This window comes from Lactuca serriola, chromosome 1 (genome assembly GCF_051521515.1).
Source record: "Lactuca serriola cultivar US96UC23 chromosome 1, Lser_US96UC23_V15, whole genome shotgun sequence".
Classification (NCBI taxonomy): Eukaryota; Viridiplantae; Streptophyta; class Magnoliopsida; order Asterales; family Asteraceae; genus Lactuca; species Lactuca serriola.
In genome coordinates, this window is record NC_136408.1 from 96028710 (window position 1) to 96040332 (window position 11623).

Consider the following 11623-nt stretch of genomic DNA (forward strand, 5'->3'; position numbering starts at 1 on the left):
TTTGAAGATACTTCGATTATATATAACTGTTCTATCCACTCTGCCGCTCATACTGAAATGATGCTGCTGGAACCAGCTTGCTTATCTCCCATCTGATTACTCAACTCTTACTAACTCGAGTCTTCCATCCTGAAAGAAAAGCTACCTGCCTAGCTATCCTTACAGATCACTTATACTTGGAAGAAGGCTCAACTTGTCCTGCTGAGAGGGACTTTCCATTTCTAAATCAACCAACTATACTAATACTGACCCTCACACTGCAACTATCCGAACACGGAACTGCCTGCAACACCGAACTGCCTAAAGCATTGAACTGCCTGAAACACTGAACTGACTGAAACACGGAACTGCCTGAAACACTGAACTGCATGATACACTGAACTGCCTGAAACAATGAACTGCCTGATACACTGAACTGCCTGAAACACTGAACTGCCTGATACACTGAACTGGCTGAAACACTGAACTGCCTGATACACTGAACTGACTGAAACACTAAACTGCCTGATACACTGAACTGTCTGAAACACTGAACTGCCTGATACACTGAACTGCGTGAAAAACTGAACTGCCTGATACACTGAACTGACTGAAACACTGAGTTCCAACTCAAGTGTGGAGTCAAAGGACTCCTCACTTAGTCGCTCCCACGACTTCTGAACGAAATCTTTCTCTGGAACTAGTTTCCACTAGTTATCCTATCATTGTGGCTCTAACAACCTTCCGATCCACCGATCAGGTCCAAACGTCACATCCTGACATCATCAATTCCACGACTAACAAAATTATGGCTCCCAGACTGATGGTAGCCCTTAACATACCCGAACCCCAACGGTCCACTGCTACTCTGATCTCATAACTGTGGTGACGATCCGACTGTCGAATCGCCGACTTAACCATAACTGAACCATTTGGAAAATCTAAAATCTAACTCGTGGATTCCCATATCTTCACTGCTGCACCCGAACTGGTGGGTACTAGTATTTCCCCCGCGTCCAACAACGCGCTCATGCTGCCTACTAACTGGACGAGTGCTACGACTACTTCCGCAGACTTACAACACTATACTACTATCTGACTGCTAGTAAATGCTATGGCTACCCCCGCAGACTTACGACACTACTACTACTACCTGAGGACATCCTGACTATCCCTAGTCCTGCTAGGGATTCCTCATCCTGATTTCTCAAAACCAGCCCTCGGTCTTTAAATACTGCATCAACCTCGACATCTTATATCCTTGATATACTTAGCGCTTCGTCGAGGAATTCTTCGGCTTGGTTCCCACACCAACCGTCTACTAATCCGGATACAAGAAGCTATTGTTGGGAAGTTTCCAAACTCCCAACTCCTAAATCTACACAATCATGCATGCTGACTCTATCACTGGCTACTAATACGAAAACATATCTTGCTAACCGTTCTCAGGATCCTCATTCCGACTCACTTGAGCCCTACAGGTGGTCCTCCAATCCTGGATTCCTAACTAGCTTCTAACCATCTCGATTACATGAACTAACTGCTGGGAAGGTCCTCGAACTCCTAATTCTGAACTTCTCAATCCATCAATCACTGTGCTACTATCATTTCTTCTCAGAGGCCGCGCACTCATTCTGGGTCTACGTGGCTCTTATCCTTGTATACTCGGAGGGTTCTCCCCCACTTGGATTCGGCTAGTTCCTTACTGCTAACTGGTCGAAAGGATTTCCAACCTTCCTTCCATTAAAAGGGCAATATGCTGTCCGCCGACGTTTACCCTTGCCAGCGCTCCAACTAACTCTTACTAGATCCGCACCCTTCTTGCTATCTGACTGAGCACCCTTTGATCCTTAATTGTATTTGCTTTAGGGACTACATCCCGAGAACCTGCGTTTGGGGTGCACATCCCCAACCCACTTCCTTACTGACCGCTAGCTACTCCACTAAAACTCTGGATTATCACTACTGAGAATATAACTGATCATTACCCGACTAACGCCTCCTGCAAGTAGTAAGGCACTACTGAATCTTACACATACATGTTACAGTCACCGCATCTGAAGTAACCTGATCTAGAGGGAACGACCTCCAATTCACCATTCTAATCCCATGGTATGCAGATGGCATAACACCCCGTCACAAGTAGGTAATATAATACCCCCAACACATATACTTATTGATATCAATGCAACAACATAACAAATAATAACATGAATAATAGTTGACAGGGAGGTAAAAGATACATACCTCCATCACTCAGCGTTGCTCGAATCCTTGCTGAAATCAACCGGAAAACTCGGCTCCGAGCTGTGGGTGCCCTTGCCCGGCCTCGACAACCACTGGCGGTACTTGAAGTCCCAAGGGCAGGAGCTGGCACCTACCCTGCTGTATACAAACTCGGACAGTGGACCTTCTTGTGGCCCCTCTGACTGCAATGGAAACATATCAGATCAAGTCCCTAGGCGATGGTAACAGTACAATCTCTGCTAAAATGGCCAATCTGGCCGCACTTGAAACATCCAGCATCGCCCCCACTTCTACGCCAGCATGTACCCATGTGCGTCCTACCACACTTCTCGCATCGACTGCGGCTCTGATAGTTCCTCGTCCTCAAATCCGACCCCTTGGGCCTCTTGCCCGAACCTGCGACTCCCTGAGTTTCATCCGTTTTCCTCTTCCTTTCCGATTCCCTGCCTGTCTCTCGCTCCTGCGTTACCTTGTCGACACCGCCCGTCGACTGAACAACAACTGTCTGATCTTGGAGCTTCGCAATCAACCTATCAGTGATCCTCACAAACATGTCGGGCAGATCCTCGTGAATGGCTCGCGTAACCTCCTCAACTATCCAATCATGTAAAGGTCTCTCTTGGAGACAGGGTGCCCCACTCACTCCTGACCCTGATGGTAAAAACTAGAAATGGGATCTCCTTTCCCGATGGATCCCTGAACTCCATAAGAATCGGGGTCTAGACGAGCCCCAATCTGTCCTGAAACTATCCCGACCTTAAAGGCCTCAAGATGACTGTCCATGAGCTCCACAATGGCCTCTCTAACCGAACCAAAAATCACTGGAGTCTGATCAATGATGTTGCGCATGATCTCTGCGGAAATGAAATCCCTCATCTGATCCTCAAGCTGCCCGGCTCTAGAGCCTGAGCCAGATCCCTCCCCGGCACCTGAACTGCCAACTAATATCTCGCGCAACGTCACTATGCTGAAAATATAACAATTCCTGATCAATTTACACACTACTGCTGAGGGATCTCTCACACACTCTACTAGTTCCCTGGTTTTTCCTTGGCCCCTCTTGAATCGAGTACGGATCCTCTGCTTTCAGTAGTACGGGCCCATACTACCTTCCACATCTATCCGTACTTTCCTCAAGAGTTACCTCAACTCCACCAAGTCCCCTTTTCTCTACTACTGATATCTGCTACTCTCATCCTAGGCTTGCCCTAGGGAACCTCTGACTCTACCCAAACAGTCCTCAGCTGCTGAAGGCCTCCTTGTAATGCAAATTAGCCACCACCTGAATACCATCACATACAACGAGGCTCGGATAATCCTTCAAGTAAAAGTCTCGTCCCTACAACGGTTGGACTCTGACAAGAGCTGCGCAATAGGGCCAAATCCAGCGCTCTGAGATTATTCAACCCTGATCACATATGATGTGACGTATTCACCTAATGGCTAACTCCCATCACTTAGAGTCCCACAAAGCACAAAGCAAGCAACATTCGGATAAAGGAAACATACTCAGGCAAAACTATTCTCATAACAAGAAACTGTATAAGCTCATACTATCAGGCATAACCTACACAGGCTATCCTACTACTGTCTACTCATTACTAGCATGAAATTCTTATCAAGCTGAAACACATAAAGCAGGCACATAAGGCATCATCCTAGATCCTTAGTCCTATTCTAGCATGTTGTTCTACTGAAACTGAAGCTGAAACTGAAACTGAAACTGAAACTGAAACTGAAACTGATACTGATACTGATAATCATAACGTAACTTGTATGGGTAATTTGGGAGTACTTACTTGAGCTCGGCTGATTGCATGCACCACACCCTTTTTCTCTTTTCAAAGTTCTCTTCTTTCAAAAATTATTTTCGCTTTTTCTAAAACTCTTTCCTTTTCTCAAACTCCTTTTTACCATAAATTTCTTTCAAAATGTTTTTCTTTTGAAAACCTTTTACCATTTCCTTAGTTTGAGTCCAGACACACTCTCAAGTATGTCTGAATCCCTCAAACCAAGGCTCTGATACCAACTTGTAACGACCCAAAAATCACAACTAAAAATTTCTTTTAAATCATTACTAAAACCATATTTATAAAACTGTATCATAAGTCATAACATAGTTTTCGAGTATTAATTCAAAACATAATCTCATTATCAGAGTCAAACGTTCCCAGGCTAACTGACTATGGTGTATGCACTGCAATCTTCCCGAGCTCCACTTATGAAAACTGAGTACCTGAAACCAAAACTGAAAACCGTAAGCACGAAGCCTAGTGAGCTCCCCTAATCTACCACATACCATGCAATAACATATAAAGCACATACTGGGCCTTTCCCACTGCATCGGACCGAGGTCCGGACTAACTGGGGCCTTGCCCCCTGCATCGGACCGAAGTCCGGAAATTGACTGGGACCTTGTCCCTTACATCAGACCGAAGTCCAGACTAACTGGGGCCTTGCCCCCTGCATCGGACCGAAGTCCAGAAACTGACTGGGACCTTTTCCCCTGCATCGAACCGAAGTCCGGACTAACTGGGGCCTTGGCCCTACATCGGACCGAAGTCCGGAACTAACTGAACATCACATAACATAAACATATCAACTAGCATGAACACACATATACTGCATACTGCATCGGGCCGTAGCCCGGAACACATAACACATAAATCATGTCTGAGCCACGAAGGCATCAAACATACTAACTACTGCATCGGATCAAAATCCGGGAACTACTGCTAGCTAAACGGGACGGCATTGTGGCCTTAGACCCGTTCCTACTGGAAGGAAACTCACCTGAACTGTTGAACTCTGCTGGTAACCCTCTGGTTGCTAACCGACAGACGTCTGAAGCGCTGCTCCTCTAACTCTCCGAGCTACCAATAACAAGGTAACACTTAGCCCGACTGACCTCTACAAGCCAACTAACTCAACTCTGATCAAAGTCAAAGTCCTGGTCAAAGTCAACCTTCCAGGTCAACCCTACTCGCCGAGTCCTCCTAATGACTCGCCGAGTTCATATGCTCAGGGTCTTTCTATTCGCGACTCAACTCGCCGAGTCAGTCCATGACTCACCGAGTCCAACTATTTCCGAGTCCTGTCCTGTCCAACTCGCTGAGTCACGACCCGACTCACTGATTCGAGTCTCAACTCGAAGGGTTTGGGGTTTCGCGACCTGACTCGCCGATCCCAAGGCAATCGTCAACCAACTCGCCGAGTTGTTCTTCCAACTCGCCGAGTTCATGCCTAACTTCATCCGACTCGACGAGTTTTTCATCCCACTCGTCGAGTTCCTCCTCATCTTCATGCTACTCGCTGAGTCCATTCAGATCTACATACATGTAGAGGACTTTTGAGTCATGCATGGACTCCAAACTGTAGATCCACTCTTCTAAAGCATATTCCTTACGTAAAGTGGCAAACTTTACGTGTAGCTAACGAGATCTAGGCTCAAATCATTATAAAATCGGGTTTGAGACAAAGGGGCTCAACAATCAACCCATAGACTGATGCTTTATGATTCTCTAGGCCAAGATACACATAGATCTGAAGTAGCAACTTCAGATCTGGGCTTCTAACTCGAAATGGTTCATAAACTTGTCCTAAAAGCCCCAAATCCCATGATAAAGGTTGATCTATATGCAAAAGAGGGAAGGTAGCGACTCATTACCTTCAAAAGATCTGGAAGACCTCACAAACTCTGGATCTACTGCCAATTCTTGAATCCCCAATGTGTTCCTTCTTCCTTCTTCCTTCAAATCACCCAAAATGGCAAGAAAGCTTGATTGAGCAACAATGGAGGCTTAGGGTTTCTGGTACTGGACTAAAGGGCCGCAAATGAGCCATAGGGAAGAGATTAAGATGCTTAAATAGGGTACCAAGTCCCGAAATTAGAGTTTCCTCGTTCAGACCCAACTCGTCGAGTTCACGAGCCGACTCGCCGAGTTGGTCACTTACTCGATCCCCCGGATCCCGCTCCGACTCGTCGAGTTCCTCCCTGGGCTCGACGAGTCCACTCCTTGACTTAAGGTTTCTTTCCTTTTCTTGGCCTTTCTGATCTTGGGTGTTACAACCGATCCTCCTAGTAGAAGCCAGTAAGGTTGGGGCCGTTGTGCCAAGTATGGCGAGCCGAACAGTGGAGCCTACTGGGTAGCAGGCTCGGTATGTTATGGTTGTGGCCATCCAAAACCACATGAGCAGGGAGTACCCCAAGAAGGTCTTGATTTATTTCCATTCCAACCAAATCGGCCATAAAAAGGCCGATTGTCCGAGATTGTCTGGTGGGGGAGTGGTGGCGCCTGCACCAGCCACCTTGAGGATTATTGATGGCCTCCAGGGCAAGGCGTAAGCTCCTGCGGTGAATAGTAGAGTGTTCCATTTTACCACTAGTGAGGCTCGTGCAATTCTAGATGTCATTATTGGGACTTTGTTGGTCAATGGATTGTCCACTCATGTTCTTTTTTATTCGGGGGATACCTAATCCTTTGTATCTATTGCACTCAGCAAGAAGTTTCGAGATGCTCTGGGGACTTTGGATTACCCTCTTGAGGTGGAGATTGCAGATTACCTTACTGTAAGTGTTGTGATGATGTTCCGAATATGTGTTCTGAACCTGTTCAATGAGAGGTTTCCAATCCACTTGGTACTGATTTCGTTGAGGGATTGAAAGTAATCATCAGGATGGATTGGTTAGGACCTAATGGAGCCGTGATTAATTGTGAGCAGCTGTTGGTAAGGGTTTGAACCCTAAGTGGGGGAGAACTAGTCATTCATGGTGAGAGAGACTCGCATGGTCCGAATCTTTATTCAGCTACAAGGAATAAGAGGCTTCTCCAGCAAGATTGTTCCGAGTTTTTGGCATACATTTCAGATTCACAGGTTGAGATCGCGACAGAGTTGATCAGGGTACCCATCATACGAGATTTTCCCGATGTATTTCCAGAGGAGTTGCCGGGAGTGCCTCCTGAGAGGCAGCTTGAGTTCCAAATTGATTTGATTCCTGGCTCGGCTCCTATCGCCAAGGTGTCGTATCGCCTGGCACCACCTGAAATGCAGTAGTTGTCTACACAGTTGCAGGAGCTGCTAAACAAGAGTTTTATTTGCCCGAGTGGTTCCCCGTGAGGAGCACCGATCCTGTTCGTGAAAAATAAGGATGGATCTCATAGGATGTGTATCGATTATCGGGAATTAAACAACATGACAGTGAATAACCATTACCCACTTCTGAGGATTTTGACGAATTATTTGATCAACTTTAGGGTGCATCTTGGTTCTCCAAGATTGATCTCCGGTCAGGGTGCCACCAGATGAGAATCAGGGATGAGGATGTTTAGAATACGGCCTTCAGAACTTGTTATGGTTATTGTGAGTTCGTGGTGATTTCTTTCGGGATCACTAATGCACCAAAAACATTCATGGATCTCATGAACCGGGTTTGCAGGCCGATGCTGGATCGGTCTGTAATTGTTTTCATTGATGATATGCTGGTGTACTTCAAGACCAAGCAGCAGCATAAGCAGCATTTGTGAGAGGTGTTGGAAACTTTGAGGAGGGAAAAGCTTTATGCCAAATACTCCAAATGCGATTTTTGGTTGCGTGAGGTGCAGTTTTTGGGGGACATCATCATTCAGGGTGATATATTGGTAGACCCGGCCAAGATCGAGGTTGTGTTGTGTTGGGAGATTCCGAGGAATGCATCTAAGATTTGGAGTTTCTTGGGTCTTGCGGGGTATTATCGGAGATTTATTTATGACTTTTCCAAGATTGCAGTACCTTTGACCCGCCTGACCAAAAAGAATGTGAACTTTTGGTGGGTTCGGACCAGTAGTTGGCGTTCGAAGCCTTGAGGCAGAAATTGTGCGAGGCCCCGATTCGTGCGTTACGTGAGGGATTGGATGATTTTGTGGTATATTGTGACACTTCTATTTTGGGTCTGGGAGTTTTCCTTATGCAGAGATGGCATGTGATTGCTTACGCCTCGAGGCAACTAAAGCCTCTTGAGGCGAATTACCTCACGCATGATTTGGAATTGGGGGCGGTGGTGTATTCCCTCAAGATTTGGAGGCACTATTTATAAGGGGTCTGATGCACCATTTACACTGATTACAAAAGCTTGAAGTATTTGATGGATCAGCCAAACTTTAACATGCGACAACGGAGGTGGTTAGATGTGGTGAAAGACTACGACTGCGAGATATTGTATCACCCCGGGAAGGCCAATATGGTGGCCGATGCCTTGAGCCGCAAGGCGGTGTGCTCACCACTCCGGGATATTTGCTTGATGGTGACCATTATTTTAACCCTGATGGATTTGATCAAGAAGGCTCAAATAGAAGGATTGAAAAAAGGAAAATTGGAAAACTGATCGGATTAGAGGGAAAACCCCATTGTATGTTCGAGACGGTCGGGGATTACTAACCTAGTGTGGTAGGGTCTGGGTTTGAGAATCTGGTGGGGTGAGGCATAAGATTTTGGAGGAGGCACATAAGTCCAAGATTTCTATTCATCCAAGGACCACAAAGATGTACTGAGACTTGAGGTTGAGTTATTGGTGGCCTTGTATGAAGAGGGAGGTTGTATGGTTTGTTGAGCGGTGTTTGACTTGTAGAAAGGTCAAAGATGAACATCAGAGACCTCACGACAAGCTACAACAGTTACCCATCCCCATGTGGAAAAAAGGAGGAGATTACTATGGATTTTATCACCAAGTTACCCAGGACAGCCTGGGGTGTTGATTCTATATGTGTTATTGTGGATTGACTGACCAAGTGTGTGCATTTTATTCCGATCGCTGAAAGCATATCTGCAGAGAAGTTAGCAGATATCTATGTTCAGGAGGTGGTAGTCAGGGACAGGGTGTCGGTATCCGCAGTCTCTGACCGCGATGTGTGTTTCACTTCCAGATTTTGGAGGAAGTTCCATGAGGAGTTGGGCACTCTTCTACACTTCATTACATCGTACCACCCTTAGAACGACGGTTAAATTGAGCGGATGATCTAGATGCTCGAGGATATGCTTAGAGCTTGTGTTTTGGATTTCGGAGGGAGTTGGGATACTTACCTCCCACTAGTAGAGTTCTCCTCCAACAATAGTTATCATGCTAGTATCGCCCGAACCCCATTTGAGATGTTGTATGGAAGGAGATGTAGGACTCCAATTTGTTGGGGGGAAGTTGTTCATGTTGGAGAATGTGTCTAAGTCCATAACTATATTTGGTATGTACTTGTCCCGGCTTAGCATGGTCCATTTGGGTTGCATGGCATTGGAATAATTGGATAGACAAATGAGAAAAGAATACTTGTTATTTGTTAATATATTATAAGTTCTAATATATTAATAAATCCTATTATTTGATTAGTATTGATCAAGCATTAATTTGGAATTAATTTAGTGATCAAAAGAGACTAATTAAATACATAGAGATTGATTGTCTAAATCATTCATTCTTATATAGTGGGCTTATGATCCATGATTCATTAGATTGGGCTAAAACCCATAAGGTGATCCATGGATGCTCCATGGAGGTTAAAACCCATGGATCATGGAGGAAATGAAAAGTCATGCACATTAGGGTTTGCATGGCGTAACCCTACATGTGACACACTATATAAAGAACCTCATAGCAAGTAAAATCGGCCACTAGACATACAAGTGAAGGCTAGCCAATTTTTTGAGTACAAGTGTTCTTCTCTCAAGTTATTCCAATAGTTGTGGTGTTGTGTGAGACATTTGAGGCATCATGTAACGCCCGTAGATCAGGGCTAGTCAATTTAGAGACGATAGGCGTCAAAAATGAATTTTTGATGAAATATTATTTAGAATGAATAATCTTAACTAAGTTATAGTATATGTTACAAGGTTTTCATGCATATAAAGAACGCCGAAATCCGAGTTATAACGAAGAAGTTATGACCTGTCGAAGTTTCGTGATAGAACCAGCACGACACAGCGCGACGTAAAAAGTGAATTTATGTTAGAGCGATATTTAGCCTTAGTGATCTAAACGAAAGTTGTAGAGTTCGTTAAACCATGAGCGTGCATAAAAAGAACGTCCAAATCTGACTTCGTATGAGGAAGTTATGATTTTTCTAAGTTTCAGCTTAGCAGGATGCAGCCCGAATACTCGATTTGAGATCGAGCGGTTTTTAGTCAAAACAATCTAAACGAGAATCGAAGATCTCTTCAATTATAGTGAAACGATAAAAAGATAGGCGAAAACGGACGTTGGATGAAGAAGCTATGAATTTATAATGGAGTTTTCCAGTCCCGGCCTACTAAAAATCATATAATAAAAATAAAGTCAAAATTAGCCAACGGAGTCAAAACGAAAGTTGTAGAGCGTAGTCTCACCTACGCGTGGATATAAAGAACGTCGAAAACGGAGCTCGTATGCGAAAGTTACGCAATTTAGAAGTTGACGAGTCAAATTAAGCCCAGCGTAATTTGAGTACGCCCAGCGTACTCAGTCGGATGCAACTTGTCTGACCAATACTCGAGTGCCACCAGTCGACGCACGCAGTGACGTCAAAGTACGCCCTGCGTAACTCGAGTACGCCCCGAGTAATTTGAGATTACGCCCCGCGTAATCCCAGACCCAGCAGCCTATAAATAGAACTCGAGATCAGCCATTTCCTTGCGATTTTTCTTATTTTCTCTCTAACTTTTTGCCTCGATTTGTGTGCCAATCATATCCCGAAGCCCCGGTATTATTCCCAAGCCCCGAAGCCCGAGGATCCCAAAGAGTGTTATTCCCGAGCCGAAGCGTTGCCCGCGAGGAGCCGGTTTTTGTGAAGATCTTCCAGATCTACGGAGAAACACTACTTCTGCAAGCCGTAGTGCTGCCCGATCATCTTCTGATCAAGTGAGTGTATAGTCACTTTCATCTTACACATAAATATGAAGTATTTTATAAAATACGTGCTATGTGTTATATATTAATTATCTATTTGAGATGGATTTGGAATTGATGTTTTTATACGGGTGTTAAATGATTTAAATTGTGTTTGTATTTATATCTACAAAAATGTTGGGTAGAACATGGGTAGATGGAATAGTTGGTGACGATGCGACTTCGTGCCTATTGAGTAAGCCTTGGTGACGATGCGACTTCGTGCCTATTTGATAAACCTTGGTGACGATGTGACTTCATGCCTTTTGTGTAAACCCAGGTGACTATGAGATGTAGTGCCTATTGTGTAAACCCAGGTGACTATGAGACGTAGTGCCAATTGTATGAACCCTGGTGACTATGCGACGTAGTGCCTGTTGTATAAACCGTGGTAGCAAATGGACTGTGTGCTAGTTCCTTAGGTAAACCCTTAGGAATGAATGAAGAAAGTATAATCGATTCTTAGGGTAAAACCTTAATAAATAAAGAAGATAATGGGGATGGGTATTTGGG